Here is a 20,414-nt window from a genome sequence, read left to right on the forward strand (position 1 = left end):
GATTTAAAACCTAGTCAAACGGATTTGAAATGACTCAAAATATGAAACATGGGTTCTTGGGTATGGACACTAGACACTCCCTAAGCGGTGAGTCCTAAAACATTTCTAGATGAGAGATAGTCAATCGCAAACATGGCCTCATGTCGCTGTTTGACACTTGGGGTGAAAAGTAGATTTGGAATTTGCTCAAAATGGGACTTCACGAAATGGCTCAGAATCTCAGTTCAACTTCATGGAACACTTAGATAGGGTGAATGGAAGGTGTTAGAAGCATTGAACACCTTTTTGGCCTCAAAAGTACAGTCGGGTAAAAGCTCATTAAAAGTAATTACGGGGCTTGATTTCTCAAAATTTTCAATATGTGACTAAAAATGAACCATGCAAATTTTTAGTCCCAACAGATCCAATCCTATTAGATGTTACAAAACACATTGTTAGGTGTGACCCTATTAAAGGATTTAAATCACATTGTTAGGAGTGGCCTTGTTAGAAGTGTTTAGACACTTCAATCTAGAAATGTCACCTTGTTAGAGGATTGGGAAAATAATTGTTAAGCTAATTGTGTTAAGAGATTTGATACACTACTACAATTATTAGAGAGTAATAATGATATGACCTAATTGGTGATGCAACTGTATTTCTGATTTTAGATCTCTATTCTAGCTTAAATACTTTATCCTCCTTGATCAAATAAAATTTTGCAGCTCAATCAACTCAAGATACTCTTCTATCCTCCCAATTTGCTTCCTTCATTTATCTTTTCAATCTCATGCTTCTCATATTCAATCCCACAACTTGACCTTATACTTATATATTTTACCTTGTCAAGTTAGCTTGAATACACTTTCAAATATTCAATATTTATCCCATAATTTGGCTAGACTTAACAAATAAATTCATCAAACTAAATATATTGATTCAAGAAAACCCTTCATTAGCTAATCTATCTTGGTCAACACTAACTCAAAAAAGACATTCTTCAAACTTCCTTTGGTAATCAAGTGAGCTTGATTAATAGTGCATCCTAAACTAAATTCCCTTTGGTAACCGAGTGAGCTCGATTAATAGTGGTTGCATGCCAACTTCTCTTTGGTGCCTCAATGAATTCAAAAGTTACTGACTCTAAACTTGATTCTCACTAGAACACTTGGTAGAGACTGGAAACTGTCTTCATCACTTGAATGATCTTGATAGACACTAATAGGAAAATACTTGAAATTTTGTGTAATATGAAAGGCAATATACAATTAAATAATTATCTTTAACAATCTCCCTCTTTGGCATTGATGGCAACACACCATGTCATAATAAAGTTTAGTTTCATCCTAATTCTCATCTATGAGAACTCCCTCTGACATCAATCTCTCCCTTTGGAATGATTCTTTGACTACTTTGATTATAGTTTCTATCTCTGTCAGCAAACTCTCCCCTTTTTGACAATTAATGCCAAAACCATAAACAATTACAAAATTTCTTGACATTGATAGTAACATCTCCCTCTTTGACAACTCATGCCAAATATACCATTTAATGAACTTCCCATGTACCTGATATACTAATTCATATGCAATTTTCTCTTTACAATATTGCATCAACTTGATTGATCTTCAACATGCTTGGTTGATGCATCACTAAAATCTAACTCGTGATCTTCAAATAGGGAAATGAGGCCTAGCTTACCTCTTAGATACAAAAATGTATCCTTAGGTAATGACTTTGTGAATTTGTCTACAATATGTTCTTTTGTACTCACATATTCCAATCTTACCTCCTTGTCTTGCACTCATTCTCTTAAGAAATGATACTTAATTGCAATGTTCTTGGTTTTGGTTTACATCATAGGATTCTTGGATATGTTAATTTCACTGGTGTTATCATAGAAAATAAAAATTGGATCCTTGATCTCTTCCTTCATACCTAGCAATAGTTATTTGAACCAAACAATATTTGAATAATTAACCACAACATAGTATGCTTCTGTTGTAGACTAAGAGATATAGTTCTATTTCTTGTTTATCAAAGATGCTAGCCTCTTTCCAAGAAAAAATGCTCCACCACTAGTGCTCTTTTTATCATCAATTATTTTTTCCTCATCAACATCAATGAATGCTTTCCATTCAAATTTGCCTTCTTTCTTATACCACAAATCATAATCTTCAATACCCTTCAGATACCTTATGATTATTTTTATTGTCATCATATAATTTTCTTTTAGATTAGTAGAGAATCATGTCACCATTCCAACTACTAATGATATATCAAGTCTTGTATGCACCACATACTAAAGTTTTCCAATCACTGATATGTATGTAGTCTGATCTACCTCTTTTAAATCATCATCTTTGGGAAGCTTACATCCAGTAGACATAGGTGTTCCAATTGGTCTAAAATCATCCATTCCAAACTTCTTTAGTATCTCCTTGATGTACTGATTTAGTATAGATACCATCCTTCTTCTATGGAATCTATAGGCAAAAAAAGAAATTTATCTCTCCAAACATTGACATGTCAAATTCCTTACTCATTTCTTTTGAAAACAATTTAGACAAATCATAATTTTCAATAAATAATGTATCATCCACAAAGATTTCTACCTACACAATATTCTTATCTGGTTGTTCCTTGATGTATAGGTTGTTGTTATCATTAGTTCTTTGAATATCAATCTTTATGAGATACTTATGTATTCTCTCATACCAAGTTCTAGGGGCTTGTTTGATATTGTACAAAACTTTGTGTAATCTGCAAACCATGTCCCTTTTTCTAGGATCAATGAAACCTTCTAGTTGCTCAATGCAGACTTCCTCTTCTAAGATTCCATTTAGGAATGCTCATTTCACATCCATCTGATATACTTTGAATCCTTTATGTGCATCATATGCAAGGAGTGTTCTAACACCACCTAGTTTAGTAATAGGAGAAAAAGTTTCTCTATAGTCAATACCTTCCTCTTGAGGATAATCCTTGTAAACTAGCCTTGCCTTGTTTCTTGAAACTTCTCCATTCTCATTCAACTTAATTCTAAATACCCATTTTCTACCAATTACATTTTTATCCTTGGGTCTAAGAACAAGAGTCAAAGTCTTAGTCCTTTCAATCTGATCAATTTCTTCATTCATTGCTTCAATCTAGCTCTCATTTTCTAATGCATCTTTAACTATTCTAGGTTCAAATTTAGTAAGAAAACATGTACCTTTCAGTTTTTTTCTTGTCATTGTACCTTCTAATTGATCTCCAATTATTTTCTCAGGTGCATGATGCCTTCTAACATATCGATTAAGTCTAGGCTCCTTCTTTCTAAAATTACTAGGTTCACCATGATCTTTTGAATCATTCTTGGGTCCCAGTAACTGTGATTCGAGTCAATCAGACTATGACTTAGTTTCCACTAGTTGAAACTTAGGCCCTTCTGATGACTTGGGTTGCACTAGCTATAGCTCAAGTTGAATTAGAGATTTTGGGGACTCGAGTGGTGAAGACTGTTGATTCCCAATTGTATTAGATTAAGTGTCAAGCTCATAGTAAATAGAGCTTTTATAGTTTTTAGGTTCCTTAGTGTTTTGTTCTTCACTCTTTTCTGAAAACTCATGAATCTTCACATGCGCACTTTCTATAACTTTGCTAGTAGATAGATTTAAGTATTTATATGTTTTTCTCTTATTTGAGTATCCCAAAAATATGCCTTCATCACTTTTCACATCAAATTTTCCTTTTCTTGACTCCTTCAAAATATAACATTTTCTTCCAAATACTTTGAAATAACAAACATTAGGTTTATATCCATACTATACCTCATAAGATGTTTTCTCTCAATCTTTTGTCAACTAAACTTGGTTGAATATATGAGTTGTAGTTTTGATTGCTTCCTTCTAGTATTTGATAACAATGTTCTTCTCTATCATCAGGGTCCTTGCACAATCCATGATTAATCCATTACTTCTTTCAGAAGTGCCATTCTATTGAGGTGTACTAGGTGTAGACACATGCCTTTTGATTAATCTTTCATTGCATAATTTATTGAATTCTTCAGAAATGAATTCTCCTCCTGTGTCTGATCTTAAACATTTTAGTTTCTTTCAAGTTTCTTTCTCCACTCTATCCAAATACCATTTGAACTTTTGAAAAGCTTTTGATTTATCCTTCAAATACATAAATGTCATAATTCTATAATAATCATCAAAAAATAAAATAAAGTACTTGTCTCCACAATATCTTTTTGTGCCAATAGGTCCACAAAGGTTTGTATGAACCAACTCTAGTACTTCTTTAGAATGATAGTGCCTACTTTTAAAACTTTTCTTTCCCATCTTTACAACTTGATAATTCTTGCGCATGGCCATGTTAGGTTTGTTGAAGCTTTGAATTCCTTTCACTCTTTATTTTTTTCTTATGTTAACTAGATTATCTAAATTCACACAACATAAACTTGTATGCCATAACTAGCTTTCTTCTACTTGAGCCATGAAATATAAAATTTCATTAAGATCTAGATAGAATAGATTACCTTTTGTTTAATTGTCACTCTCAACCAAATTTCCTTTCCTATCTAGCAGATTGGCCTTTCCATTCATGAATCCCACCTTGAATCCAATTTTATTCAATTGAGCCTATTGGCTCCTGATTTAATAGTGTTTAAACAACCAAGTATGGAAGGCAAGAATGGATCTATGGGAAGCTATCTCCAATAATGGACAAATTTCACCAAAAACTTGGGCCAATTATAAGGATACACTCCTTCTATACTTCAGGCTCTGTAAAACCTAGGTGGGTGGACCTATAGATTCTTTATATGGTACTACTTATCAAAGCATACACTGAATCTAATGTAAAGTAGATAAAACCCCCTAAATCTTCTATACTAACCAAGAATCAAAAGCATGAAATAGCTTAGAACATAACTCATGAAACTAGCAAGCTAAGTGCGGGTTAACATTGAATAGCTTTCAACATGAAAGGGGAAACATTTGATTAATGATGTTGATTCAACACAACCTCAAAAATACAGTAGTATAACAAGTGATCCTATAATTTATCAGTGCCTAATACATTTGGGCAATTCCATGAATTCAAAACATACATCTGTGACATCGAGACATATTTTGTATACCCAGACATTAGATCTATCTAATCAACTTGTGATTTAGACATCAGTGTTCATTCAAATCTCATTCTCAAGTAACTAGTAACCTTGTTAAACATATCAAGCATTTACTTGGCCCTTTGGTCCAACAACAAAATACATCAAACATACAACCTGAAAGGGATGCAAATGGGTCTCAAATCTTTGTTCCAAAACCACATAAGACTTACAGATTGCTAAGACAAGAGACAAGAATCAGAATGAAACTAGAGAAATTAACACTCATATGTATTCATTTCCTTGAAACTATACATTAAGATGCATAAAATTAAAACATGAAAAACACCTAACATATCATAACTTTTTGTATTATCTACACTACTATTATTCACATGAAAGAATTATGCTGAAGTATGGTGTCTTAGTATTTGGGATCCATCAAAATTGGAACTAGAATATGGTCTCTTAGTAGTGAGTGGTTTTTTCTTCCTAGAAACTAGAACCCTGCTGGTATTACCCAGAGCAAACTACCAACCCCCACAAATGAGAAGAAGAATGAAAGATATAGGAAAGAAGCAATTTCTTGGATTGAATTTGAACACACTAATAGATTTGGCATCGATTTACGATGGCCATGTGTCACAATTACGAAAGCAATGTGTCACCACTACGATAGACATAGATGTCATAGTTATTTATTCGTAATTTATGACATCTACCCCTTGCCATCACATTTGCAATGCCTAGTCATCACTATGCAGCCACCTTATTGTCACATCAAAATTTGTGTTTTTTGTCTTAATTGCGACGGGGTTGCCGTCGCATCTATAGAAACCCCGTCACAATTGCTGGGGTTGCCATCACAATTGTAATGGTAACCCCAGCAATTAAAACAGGCTTCTTGTAGATGCGATGGCAACCCTGTCACAATTTCCATCATAATTGCGACGGTAAAAGAAGTAAAACAAAAAAAAATATTCGCGCACCATTAAGCTTCCCCAAATATGACACCATTAGAGACCTGCAAATAATTGTTCTCAATTATTATATGTCTCATACTCATTAATGTCATCACATGTTACCTGAAGCCTGAACCAATTTCAGGCCTTTCATATGGATTCTATAAAAGCTCTTGTCCAAAAGCAGAAGAGATCATTAGAGAAGAAATGGGTAGCTTCTTGGAGGATAATATTACCTCAATTGGAGGATTTCTTCACATTCCTTACCATGAATTCTTTGTTTAGGTTAATAACAAATGGGTCAAAGTGAGAGCAAGAAAATTGGGTCTTTCATTAATTACCTTTTGAACTGAATTATCACCAACAGATCATCGTCAGGAATGAACTAAATGGACAGTTGGAATTTTGAATGCTAAGAATATTAATTTATATCTAATTAAATTTAAATAACACTCTAACTTTGTGTAACCATTTACTTAGAACTAAATCCTTGGCTGCTAATATGGCCAGTGGCAAGTGCTTCTCTCTGAGAAAAATTAAATGACCATCATAGTTCCTAGTTTGTTACATACCTCACAAACATTTCCTAGATTAAACATTTCACAATATTCCTCTGTTTTACTCAATTTGTGAGTAGCATCAATAGTTTGACAGATACTAAAAAAGCATGCCGATAAAAGATATTATTAATATATTACATGGAAGCACATACAATGTGATAAATGATTATTTTTCTTAGCAACAAAACATAGAACCTATTGTTTCATTCAGTCACAAAGCTATGAGCATTTGATCACGATGCTTCAAATGCAGCTGATTATGACTTGCTTCTTAATTATTTTTCTCTTACCATCAGCTTTCACAACGAGATGTTTATATCTTGAAATAAAAAAAAACTAAAACAAAGACTTCAATGAAGCATTCAGTCATGAAACTATGAGCATTTGCTCATGATGCTTCAAATGAAGCCCTCTATGACTTATTTCTTAATTAATTTCATCTCTATCATCAGCTTTTACAAGGAGATGTATGCATCCTATATTTATAATAAAAAATACAAAAAGACACTTCAAAATGTCAAATATTATTGTATTAGTCCAAACAAAATAAAAGATATTCTGCCACTCCTAAATATTCTAAATAATCTTTTGTCATTTTCCCTATCTCAACAGTTCCTACACAGGCAGCTTCTAGCTTCTCTGAAAATTCAAGTAATCTTGGATTTTCATCTAGTTTTTCCCTACCGTAAAAGAATTAAAAGCAATTAAATACAGAGAAGATACTAAAGTGAATCTAGATCATTCTTAGGATGAATGCTTGTCAGATCTAAAAGAAGTTAGTGGATACACTATCATGTAGATGTTGGTCAAAGCCACAAAGCTATTGCCCAACCTGACCACTTTTATTGTATAGGAGTACAGTAAAACTTGTGTCAAAATGACTAGAGATTTTGATATTGCATTGAGTTATTGGAACTAGGTACAAAAGAAAACATTTAGAAATTCTAGCTAGTGACATATTTGGAATTCACAACATCTAATTCTTAGTAATAAATATATCAGTGTCATATTATTCATACCTAGCTTCAGTAGTTGTTGCATCTTTATAAGTTATTGTGTCTTACAATTTGTATGTGTGTAATTATATATATATATATATATATATATATATATATATATATATATACATATATATATATATATACATATATATATATATATACATATATATATATATATACATATATATATATATATATATATACATATATATATATATATATATATATATATATATATATATATATATATCAAAGTCACTATTTATATTTGTGCATGAAACTCAACAGCAACACAAATTGTAAATCCTACAAAAATAAACGGTTACTCTTGCCCATTGTGTGTATGTGTGGTAAAACAAAATTAATATTTGTTAAAATCTAGTTCTGGATTCAATATAAAAAAATTTAAACCACAATTGAATCCAAAATCAATTTTTGAACATCTATAATGGATTGTGGAGGCTTGGTATTGTTAGCTATTGATATTTGCGCACACAATTCAACAACAATAGAAATTGTAAACTAAACAGGTATTCTTGCATCTTGATTAATTTTTGAATTTGACAAATCTCTTGCTGTGAAGTATGAGTTGGAAGTACAATGATCTGCTATTAGAAAAAATATGGGAAGCTTATATTCTATATCAAGATTATATAAAAGTGTTGCCATCAAAATCTGACTAAACATGCAACTAACTTCATACCTGGGATCTTGGGAGGAGAGCCATGATCTCCATAACCCAATTTGGAAGGTATCTTCAATTTGTGTTTCTCTCCAACACACATTCCCAAAAGCCCTTGGTCCCAACCTATGCCATAATATATGATGATGTAGACCATCGGGCTTGCATTAATCCCTTCTTTATCCACAAAAGTTATTAACAACAACAAATTGATCAATTTCATAAATGATAAATTAAAAATCAGAAAGCTGATTTTCCTTCACAGATGTGCCTCTCACGAATACAACTTCATAACTAGATTCTAGGGACTAACCTAAACATCCAAAACCTAAAGATTTGTGACAATTACTGAAAAAACTTGCAATATAAAATGTGAACTTCATGAAACGTCATTAGTAGGGTTGTTCATAAATTGTGTAGAAATCTAGGGCATGCATCAAATGTGATAGGAAAGGAACAACTCAAAGACTAAACATACAAAAGTCACTTAGCTATTATCAAAGACTCCATTACCAAAAATGTAAATAAGTTTGACATTTCTTCCAAATAGCCTATCATCAAATCACTGGTCACTCTGAGGGATCGTACATTTGATGATACAGTGGCTTAAAGTAACATTATTCAAACACTAAATCTATTATAATAGTATAGATCACTATCCAAAGATCCCTGATTTTGTTTTAAAATGTTACAAAGATGAATAGTAGTGTGAATTAAGTTTCTGGTTTGATCAATAAGCCTATGCTCATACCTGTTCATGAATCAATCATTGAAAGAAGTTATTGTGTGCTCGACAAAATCAAGATAATCAACATTGCAATCTTCATATTATTGTGCCAAAAAACAACAGCAACTAGATTCCTGCTACATCATATTTACCTTTCCAACTGGCCTCATATACCTCTTGGAAGATATCTTTAAACCTACCAATTTAAGTCACATATAAGAAGAATCTTTGAGAATATGAGGATCCTTAAGCTAGAGAGTCATAAAGAATGATAACATGGGAAGTAACATGTGTTAGAGAAAAAGGTAAAAATAAGATCATAAATCCTTGTATTGATTTGAAAACATACCTTCCATCATATTTTTTTAAAATTGTGTTTTTAGTACTCAGGTAAATTGGCCATTTCTTCTCATAAGCTATTGCCATTGATGCATCAGCAAATGCATGAATAGACTGCATAGAAATAATTAATCATAAATGAATATTTGAGATTTTCTCAATTAGAATTAGAACAGGAAATTATATTTGTCATAAAAGAGCCTCATCAGTATTGTACATAGCTAATGCTATTCCTCCATCTCCTTTAAAGTCATATACCTCCAACTCTGTAGTTTCACCTCTGTTCTTTGGAATTGCATCAGTTGACATAAATCATTGTTGCATGGTACAAAGAATACTAATGAAACAAAAAAATAGATGTTTTTCGATCTTTGACAGTGAAACCACAATGATAGTCACTAAGCTGAAAGACAACAAGGATGCGTAGCGTCTAGTTCCTGTTGATTGAGAATTTGAATGGAGAGTTGTGTACTGAAAGTTCTAATAGCATACAGATCCAAAGTCTAGGGAACTAGCCAAAAAAATTTTCCATTTTAAATTTTCTGTTAGTTGAACATTACCAACAAAAAGTATAATATATACCAGTAGATCTATGGCAACCTCCCTCAGGATAGGCAAGAATGGGTTTATAGAAACAACCATGATACTAAAGATTTATATTAATAAGGCATGCTTTACAATATACTTCATGTTCTCAATCTAGCCTTTATTGCCTTGTTTGCTAGAGTTTGGTTGTATATAAGAGGAATTAGGCCATAGCCCTATAGGCACAAGAAGAAAACCTAGTACCCAACCTGAGATGATCCACGTGAAACCTTGTAATTGACTCACAACTTTGCATCAACACAACATTAGCTATAAAGTAAACAAAATCCAACCTGGTTACTTGATCTTTGTTTACATCTACTAAACATAGATTTAGCAATTGGGCTTGAAGTAATTATGAACCCTAAATTAAAAGAGAAATCCATGAGTAGTCCATAATGGGTAACAATCTGTTACTTTAGATGACAAGATTCATTCTTGAAACAGAGCACCATAAGAATCATACCCCATGTTAAGAAGTTTATCAATATCCATGACCAATCACAAAACACTCTAAACAAATCAAATCTGGAAATTTTACCTTCTTATTAGCCACCTGGAAGGGTTTCAAGGGTGCACACGAGCGCTCCTTCTGACCAGGCAGTGTAAGATGTATGAGCATCAAACTAGCTATATATTTACATCTAACATGAAAACTATAAGGTCTGTCTGGTTCTGATGTTTACTTATAAGTCCATGATCAAATTAGGAATGAAAAGATACAATCTTTGGTCTTCATGGAAATTTAATACACACAAAACTGAAATACCAGCAATATCTATTGTGGCGCTAGATGGATTTATACCTATTTGGGACATGACACTTGTCCACTTGGAAAACCTTCTCAGTAGGTTAAAACCATCTTTCTTATATTTTCCCTCAAATGTTGAATCAAATCTTTAATCAGTTATGGCCTCAAAAGAATCAAATATATGAAATGTATGATTTAACAAATAGTTGATTTGATTCTTGATTTTTACTCATGGTGAAATGAAAATTAGTTAAAAATTTGACTTCTAAAAGCCAAGGAAACACTCTAAAACTGATTTTCTTCACACCTAGACTTTACCAAGCCTTCAAAGTTTCTCTCAAACAAACTCTGATACTTCATAATAATTTCAGCCTATTCTATTGCCAATGCCCTAGATTTTACAAATTGACCTATAGCTCAAATTGGTGAGTACCTGTGCAAGAATCGACCTCAAATTCAAAAAATTTAGATTCTCTCAGTTTCGGTGGTATATTGGAGGGAAAAATTATGACAAAAATAACCCTTGATATGGTTGTTTGAAGTTCAAGCTTCTACCCATTGCATCTTTAACGTGGACTTAACTGCCTTCTTCATCACATGGGCATTCTTTCTAAAAAAATGTGGAGCTTTCTTGTTGAGACTAATGGTTTTTTCCTTCATGCATGCTACTGCCATGTGTTCATTCTAATTGTCAATCCCTCAATTTAGCGTGCTCTGCCTCTTTCTAATCACTGTGGGTTCTTTAAACATTAGGCATAAAGTGTCTCCTTTAATATGCATGGAGACTCCTCTATTTGGTGTCATCGACTAGATCTTTTGTATCTAACTCCTGCAAACTGGGCACCTATTATCCTTGGATATGGGTGCCTTCAGCGTGGACATCTCCCTCTTTATTCGTAGCTTTGACCTTCTGTTCATGCTACTTCCTTTATTGGGTTATTGCAAATTTTGGAAACTCTAACAACATCAAACTCCCTTTGTCTGCTGGCATGGTTACCCTACTTTAATAGGCAACTTTCTTTGTTATACAATGTGTGAGTTTCTCTATTGAGGCCATGAGCACCATGAACGATTAGCATGGGTTTGAAATGAAAATCCTTTGTTTAAAAAGTAGATTGCCCCCTCTAATTGCATGGAGAGCTATAGATGTCATTCCTCTATTTACGTGAATGATCTCTGCCTACAAATCTGCACATTCTCCCCTCACGTGTGCTCTTCCCTTGTTTCTTGCAAGTCTACCATAAATGGTCTTACCTCCTCTTGCTTTATGCATGGCTTGCTAGGTGATCAATGACCTCTATGTCATTTCACTTGATGAGGGAGTTTTCTGATTGATATGGATTAGAGACTTGATGCTCTTGACTAACCCCTTTTTATCATGTTCTTGAATGTTATATTTAGTCGGATCTAGTTTTTAATCACTTGCTTATTGATGTCAATCATGAATGATGTAGTCCCTTGCTTTCAAATTGAGAATTTGCCCCTTTTGCACCTAAAGGTCACTTTGGAATTCATAAAGTAGTTATTTTGACATATTTATTCAACTTGAATTATGACAATCCATAGCATGAAATATTACAATTAATTAAAATCATCATCACCTCATCCTTAAAATCTTCAACTCACACACAATCCTTATCAATCTGATGAAATCAGTTGGACCCCAAAGAGGGTCCGGCTAAAAATTTTTCGTTTCCAAACAACTGTCTTGCAAACTGATCCATCAACCTCTTGGAACTAACTAGAACATGATTTGATCACTGAATCAACACTAAAAACATAGTTTAAGTCATTTTCGCACAACTATGAAATCTCTGCTAGGAGGCCTGTTGCCTGGCTTTAAAACTGATGAAAACATCTGGCAAAGCTCTGAAACTCAGGATCCCTGTTCTCTCTGACATGTTCAATAGGTTTGCAAAATCTCATTGCATGAAGACATTGGGGTCAAAAGATATTGACCTCCGAAGTTGCCTCCTTAAAATCACCTACAGATGAACACATCAGAAAGAATAAAGTTGCATTTGGAAATGGCCTAGAAAACTAGGCAAATGGGCACTTGAGGTTTTGAAAACTAGGGTACTAGTTCTTTATCATGAGAAGAATATGATTCTATGAATTAGGCTCATGATGAATAATGGGATGAATTTTGGAAATGTCTAAAGTTGGCAACTTGGATTTGCAGGACAGGAAACATTAGTAAAACAATATTTTTTGTGAATCGAGTGACCCTAGTAAAGTGTAAAAATGAATTCATTAGGACTTGAAAACTGGCACACTTATAGTATTTTTAGTATAGAACATAGGGGAACAAACTATTTGGTCCTACCAATCATGGATTCAAAGATACGACATCTCGAACAAGGCTCCCAATCAATCTGCAAATACTAACACCAATAAACTTTAGTAATTGCATTTGGAATTGCGTTTGAAAACTGATCAAACGAATTCATCATAAGCTAAAACTTGAAACATAACAATTCTCTTACATCTATAACATAATGGAAAAGGAAATTTGACATTTTGGTTAACTAGTCAAAGGTTATAGCACGTCAAATAGGGCATAAAAATAGTAACTAACAAAATTTGAGGGACTCGAAACCTAGTCAAATAGACTCGAAATGACTCAAAATATGAAAGGTAGGTTCTTGGATATGGACACTAAATACTCCCAAAGTGGTGAGAGATGAATCATTTTTAGGTACAAGATATTTAGATTCAAATATAGCCTCCTATCGTTGTTTGACACTTACGTGAAAATGCAGAAATGACACCAACTCAAAACAAGACTTCGCCAGATGACTCAGAATGTCAATTTATCATTAGGGAACAAGTGGACAGGCTGAATGGAAGGTGTTAGAAGCATTAAACACCTTATAGGGCTCAAAAGTACAGCCAAGTACATTTGCATCAAATAAGCATTTATGGGGCTTGATTTCTAAATTTTTTTAAAATGTGACTAAAAATGAAGCATGCAATTTTTAGTCCCAACAGTGGCTCTATCTAGGGATGCATGCCCCTTGTGGCCATGGCAAGAATTTAGATTTCTGGGAGAGGCAGACCATTCCAAAACTTCAAAACTCTCCTGAATAGCTTTATTGAAAACAGGAAACTACAACACCTACTATGTATAAACAGTGCCTTCGAACTTAGCAAAAGCTTTTGCCTCTATCATATACTTGATTTTCATTTATGTCTTCATGAGGTAAACTGTGATCCTCATTCTCCCTTGTTTCACCAATCAGATCAACATATTGAAACAAATTAATTGGCAAAATAAAACAACTTCCTTCATTCTTATAATGCATACATACATTAGCATTAGCCTCTACCTCATGCTCATTATGAGAAAAAAATCAGCATGCTCATAAGTACACTGACTAAACTAAGAATCAAAATCCAATGATAATTCATGCATGCTAATCAAAAACACAAAAACTTCATAATCTAAATCATTGACCAAGTTGCAAACACCAAAAACTTGAAACTCACCTTGTGTCTCTGGCTACAAAGAGTGTTTGGAATCTGATTGCTGCGTACTTGTAGTCATGTCATTCACTAAATTAGATTTATTCTCCGCCAAAACCTCTTCACATTCTTCAAATAACTAATTAGTTACCAAGCATGAAAACTCATTCTAAAAGTGTTGATCAACATTATGCTGATCACAATCATTTTCTTCATCTAATTGAAAGTCAAAATACACCTTGAACTTATCTTTAGGAGACTTATTAGCTCATGAAGAAAATCTATAATCTGATTGACAATATTCACTATTTTCCTCTTCATCATATGAAACATCAAAACAATGTTTAGCAAAATCAACATAAAAAGAATCTGAAACAACATTAACCTTCCCTTCATTAACATTCTCTACATCCAGAAAATTGTCATGTGTGGAAAAATTTGAGGTACTATCATCTACACCTCCAAAATCTTATAAGGATTGTTCAGATTCCACATCTCTTTCTACATCAAACTTTGGGGTAGTAACTTGACTGAATGAAGAAACATTATGACAGAAAATATGAAGATCCTTAGAAACACTTGCTTTTCAAAATCACAAGCCAACAAATCAGAGATTTCATCAGAGTTCAAGAAGACTGCCTCACAAATCTTCTCTTGACTATGATTATCATCTGGATGGCATGAAGAATTTACAATAGCAAGATCATTAGTATAACAATCTAGAAAATTAGAATTGTTACAACATTAATTCTTATCATAGCAACCACTAGATCTACTGTTGTTACAACTTTCTTCAACTTCATATGTACTATAACAAAGTTTATCTTCTCTTTTATATCCATCTTTTTCATGCTGATTGCAATTACCTGATTCATTAACATTTGAATCCACCTCTTCACATTTGGAAGATAGATTATTTGGCTCTGTGGACTCATTATATTCATTACTACCTTGGCTTTCAGCACACTCATTATCATTAGAAGATATGTCATGAAATCTATAATCATCATTTTCCATTTCCTTAATGAATCTCTCAATTTGCAAAAACCTTTGTAATCTTATAGGTGCTGGCCAATTGACTGAATCGAGTACTAGAACCTCAATGTAAACACTAGCTAGGGAGGATTCCTTAGGTCTAAAATGGAAAGACATCTTATTGATTACTGATTTAAGCCTTAAATAACATTGTTCAGCACTTAAACCTTGAGTTCTTCCTACCTCAATTCTTGTAAGATTGACAATCCTTTTGTAGACCAGTCTATTCAACATAGCAATGTTATTATTCACAATTTCTAAACTCTCAAAATTTGACAAACTAATCTCATATCTAAGATTTGACTCCATTATAAAGAAAAATTTCGACCTCTTCTTTCTAGTGCTAAAAATCATTGAATATAGGAAACTTTTTTAAACACTTGACTTCCATGAAAAGAAACATGAAAATCAAAATACCTCAAGTGCTGATGCTGAACTTCAATCTGCTGACTTGGCATAGGTGTAAGATTGAAAATCCTTTACACCACTGATCAAACTTTGTAGAGTTTCCACCTTCCTTTACAAGAGGATAAAGAGATCGCTATTGTGATTCACTTTTTACACTTCAATTTCTTATAACAAAAGATTGCAAACAACACTTAAAAACTTATCAAGAATTTAAAATTCCTTTCTAGGATACTATCAACAACTTATGATCTATGGATACAACTGAAAGTCTTTCAAAAGTTTGCAATGAAATCAAACTAGGAACAACTAGTATAGAGATTTGAGAGTGCCACTCACACTTTGTGAGAAATAAAACATATTTTTTCACTTGACAAATCTGAACGAGACCTTCAATGTAGGAGAAACTTATAGATCACTAACACCTTGAAAAGAAAATATACTTTATAAATCAGTTCTTGAATCTGAACTTTCTCACAGCACTTGCAAGATCGAATTAATTGAAGATAGACTTATAACAGTCATAGAACACAATTTACATTCAATTCTCACAACATACTACTATCCATGAATAAAGCTTCACTGTGGAGCATAAAACATCAGTAGAGAAAAGGTAAAGATCTCACACAACCCTACTATTGTAGCAAATTTTTTTTTATGTATTGAATCTTCTTTCAAATTCTCAAGGTATGTCTATCATTCAGATTCAATACATTCCCCAGCATAGTTGCCATTTTGTTAGCTGACTTGGATGGGCAAAACCCAACTAAAAATAGGACTGAAATTTTCAATGAACACCAGAGACTCTTGTCCTTTCAACAAAATGGATTGCCATCTTATCTCCCCAGCAGAGTCACCATTTTTTTGGCTCCTGATTTAACAGTGTTTAAACAATCAAGTATGCAAGGCAAGAATGCATCTATGGGAAGCTATCTCCAATAATGGACACACTTCACTAAGAACTTGGGCCAACTATAAGGCTACACTCCTGCACTTTAGGCTCTGCAAAACCTAGGCGAGTGGACATATAGATTCTTTATATGGTACTAGTTATCAAAGCATACACTGAATCTAATGTAAAGTAGATAAATACCCCTAAATCTTCTATAATAACCAAGAATCACAACCTTGAAATAGCTTAGAACATAACTCATGAAATTGGAAAGCTAAGTGCGGGTTCACATTGAATAGCTTTCAACATGAAAGGGGAAATGTTTGATTAATGATGTTGATTCAACACAACCTAAAAAATGCAGTAGTATAACAAGTGATCCTATAATTGACCAATGCCTAATCCATTTGGGAAATTCCATGAATTCAAAACATACATCTGTGACATTGGGAAATATTTTGTATACCCAAACATTGGATCTATCTAATCACCTTGTGATTTAGACATCAATGTTCATTCAGATCTCATTCTCACAAAATATCGTTCTCAAGTAACTAGTAACCTTGTTAAACATATCAAGCATTTACTTGGCCCTTTGGTCCAACAACAAAATAAATCAAACATACAACCTAAAAGGGATGCAAATGGGTCTCAGATCTTTGTTCCAAAACCACATAAGACTTACAAATTGTTGAGACAAGAGACAAGAATCAGAATGAAACTAGTGAAATTATTGCTCATATGTGTTCATTTCCTTGAAACTATACATTCAAATGCATAAAATTAAAACATGAAAAACACCTAACATATTGGAACTTCCTGTATTATCTACACTACTGCTGTTCACATGAAAGAATTATGCTGAAGTATGGTGTCTCAGTATTTGAGATCCATCAAAACTAGAACCAAAATATTTTCTCTCAGCAATGAGTGGTTTTTTCTTCTGATAAATTGGAACCAAGAATGGTCTAACGGTGCAAAATTGGAACCCTACTGGTATTACCTAGAGAAAACTACCAATCCCCACAAATGAGAAGAAGAATAAAAGATATAGGAAAAAAACAATTTCCCAAATTAAATCTGAACATGACATTTGTCCACTTGGAAAATCTTCTCAGCAGTTAAAACCATCTTTCTTATCTTTTCCCTCAAATGCTAAATCAAATCTTTAATTAGTTATGGCTTCAAAACATCAAATATATGAAATGTATGATTGAACAAATAACTTATTTGATTCTTGATTTTTAATCACGGTGAAATGAAAATCAGTTAAAAATTTGAGTTCTAAAAGCCAAGGAAACACTCTAAAACTGATTTTCTTCACACCTAGACTTTACCAAGCCTTCAAAACTACCTTGAAACAAACTCTAATACTTCATGATGATTTCAGCCTGTTCTATTGAAAATGCCCTAGATTTTTCAAATTGACTTGTAGCTCAAAGTGGTGAGTACCTATGCAAGAACTGACCTCAAATTCAAAAAATTTGGATTCTCCCAATTCTGGTGGTATATTGGAGTGCCCATTTTTTTTAAAAATAACCCCTGATATGGCCATTTGAAGTTCAGGCTTTTGCTCATTGCATCTTTAATGTGGGCTTAACTGCCTTCTTCATCACATGGGCATTCTTTCTAAAAAATTGTGGAGCTTTCTTGTTGAGACTGATGGCTTTTTCCTTCACACATGCTAGTACTGTGCATTCATTCTAATTTTCAATCCTTCAATTTAGTGTGCTCTGCCTCTTTCTAATCACTATGGGTTCTTTAAACATTGGGCGTGAAATGTCTCCTTTAATATGCATGGAGACCCCTTTGTTTGGTGTCATCGACCAGATCTTTTATATCTAACTCCTACGAACTGGGCACTGGTTCTCCTTAGATATGGGTACCTTCAGCGTGGACATCTCCCTCTTTATTCATAGCTTTGACCTTCTGTTCATGCCGCTTCCTTTATAAATCACATGGGCTATTGCAAATTTTGGAAACTCTAATAGCATCAAACTCCCTTTGTCTGCTGGCATGGTTACCCTACTTTAATAGGTAGCTTTCTTTGTTATACAACGTGTTTCTCTGTTGAGGCCATGAGCACCATGACGGATTAGCATGGGTTTGAAATAAAAATCCTTTTTTTAAAAAGAAGACTAGCCCCTCTATTTGCATGGAGAGCTGCAGACATCATTCCTCTATTTATGTGAATGGTTTCTACCTACAAATCTACACATTCTCCCCTCACGTGTGCTCTTCCCTTGTTTCTTGCAAGTCTTCCATAGATGGTCTTACCTCCTCTTGCTTTATGCATGGCTTGCTAGGTGATCAATAACCTCTATGTCATTTCACTTGATGTGGGAGTTTTCTGATTGATATGGATTAGAGACTTGATGTTCTTGACTAACCCCTTTTTATCATGTTCTTGAATGTTATATTCAGTTGGATCTGGTTTTTAATCACTTTCTTATTGATGTCAATCATGAATGATGAAGTCCCTTGCTTTGAAACTGGCCCTTTTACACTCAGAGATCACTTTGGAATTCACAAAGTACTTATTTCAAATATTTATTTAACTTAAATGATGAAAATCCATAGGATGAAATATATAATTAATTAAAATATCATCACCTCATCTTTAAAATCTTCAATTCACGCACAATCCTTATCAATTGGACCCCAAAGAGGGTCTGACTAAAAAAATTTTGTTTCCAAACATCTATCCTACAAAATGGTCTATCAACCTCTTTGAACTAACTAGAACTTGATTTGATCACTGAAACAACACTAAAAACTTATTTTAAGTCATTTTGCACCACTATGAAATCTCTACTAGGAGGCCTATTGCCTAGCTTTAAAAATTGATGAAAACATCTAGCAAAGCTCTAAAACTCAGGATCCCTGTTCTCTCTGACACGTTCAATAGGTCTACAAAATATCATTTCATGAAGACATTGGGGTCAAAATATATCGACTTTCGAAGTTTCCTCCTTAAAATCACCTATAGATGAACACGTCAGAAAGCATAAAATTGCTTTTAGAAATGGCCTAGAAAACTAGGCAAATGGGCACTAAGGTTCTGAAAACTGGGGTACTGGTTCTTTATCATGAGAAGAATATGATTCTATGAATTGGGCTCATGAAAAATCATGGGATGAATTTGGAAAACGTCTGAAGTTGGCAACTTGGATTTGCAGGATAGGAAACATCAGTAAAACAATATTTTTTGTGAATCGAATGACCCTGGTAAAGTGTGAAGATAGATTTGTCAAGACTTGAAAACTAGCACACTTATAGTATTTTCAGTATAGAAAATAGTAGAACAAACCATTTGGTCTTACCAATCATGGATTCAAAGATATGACATCTCAAACAAGGCTCCCAATCAATCTACAAATACTGACACCAGTAAACTTTAGAAATTGCATTTGGAATTGCATTTGAAAACTGATCAAACAGATTTTTCATAAGCTGAAACTTAAAACATAACAATCCTTTGACATCTATAACACAACGCAAAAGGAAATTTCACATTTCAGTTAACTGGCGAAAAGTTATAGCACATCAAACAGGGCTTCCCAAAATTAGGTGCAAAGTACAAAAGCATGAAAACAATAACTAACCAACTTTGAGGGACTCGAAACCTAGTCAAACAGACTTGAAACAACTCAAAATCTAGAACATAGGTTTTTTGGTATGGACACTAAACACTCCCAAAGTGGCAATTCATGAAGCATTCCTGGGTGCGAGATATTTAGATGCAAACACAGCCTCCTGTCATTGTTTGACACAGGTGAAAATGCAGAAATGACACTAGCTCAAAACAAGACTTCGTCAGATGACTCAGAATGTGAATTTATCATCAGGAAACAAGTGGATGGGCTGAATGGAATGTGTTAGAAGCATTAAACACCTTATAAGGCTCAAAAGTACAGCCAGGTACATTTGCAT

Source organism: Cupressus sempervirens, chromosome 9 (genome assembly GCF_028749045.1).
Source record: "Cupressus sempervirens isolate cs-2001-9-10 chromosome 9, ASM2874904v1, whole genome shotgun sequence".
NCBI classification, from domain to species: domain Eukaryota; kingdom Viridiplantae; phylum Streptophyta; class Pinopsida; order Cupressales; family Cupressaceae; genus Cupressus; species Cupressus sempervirens.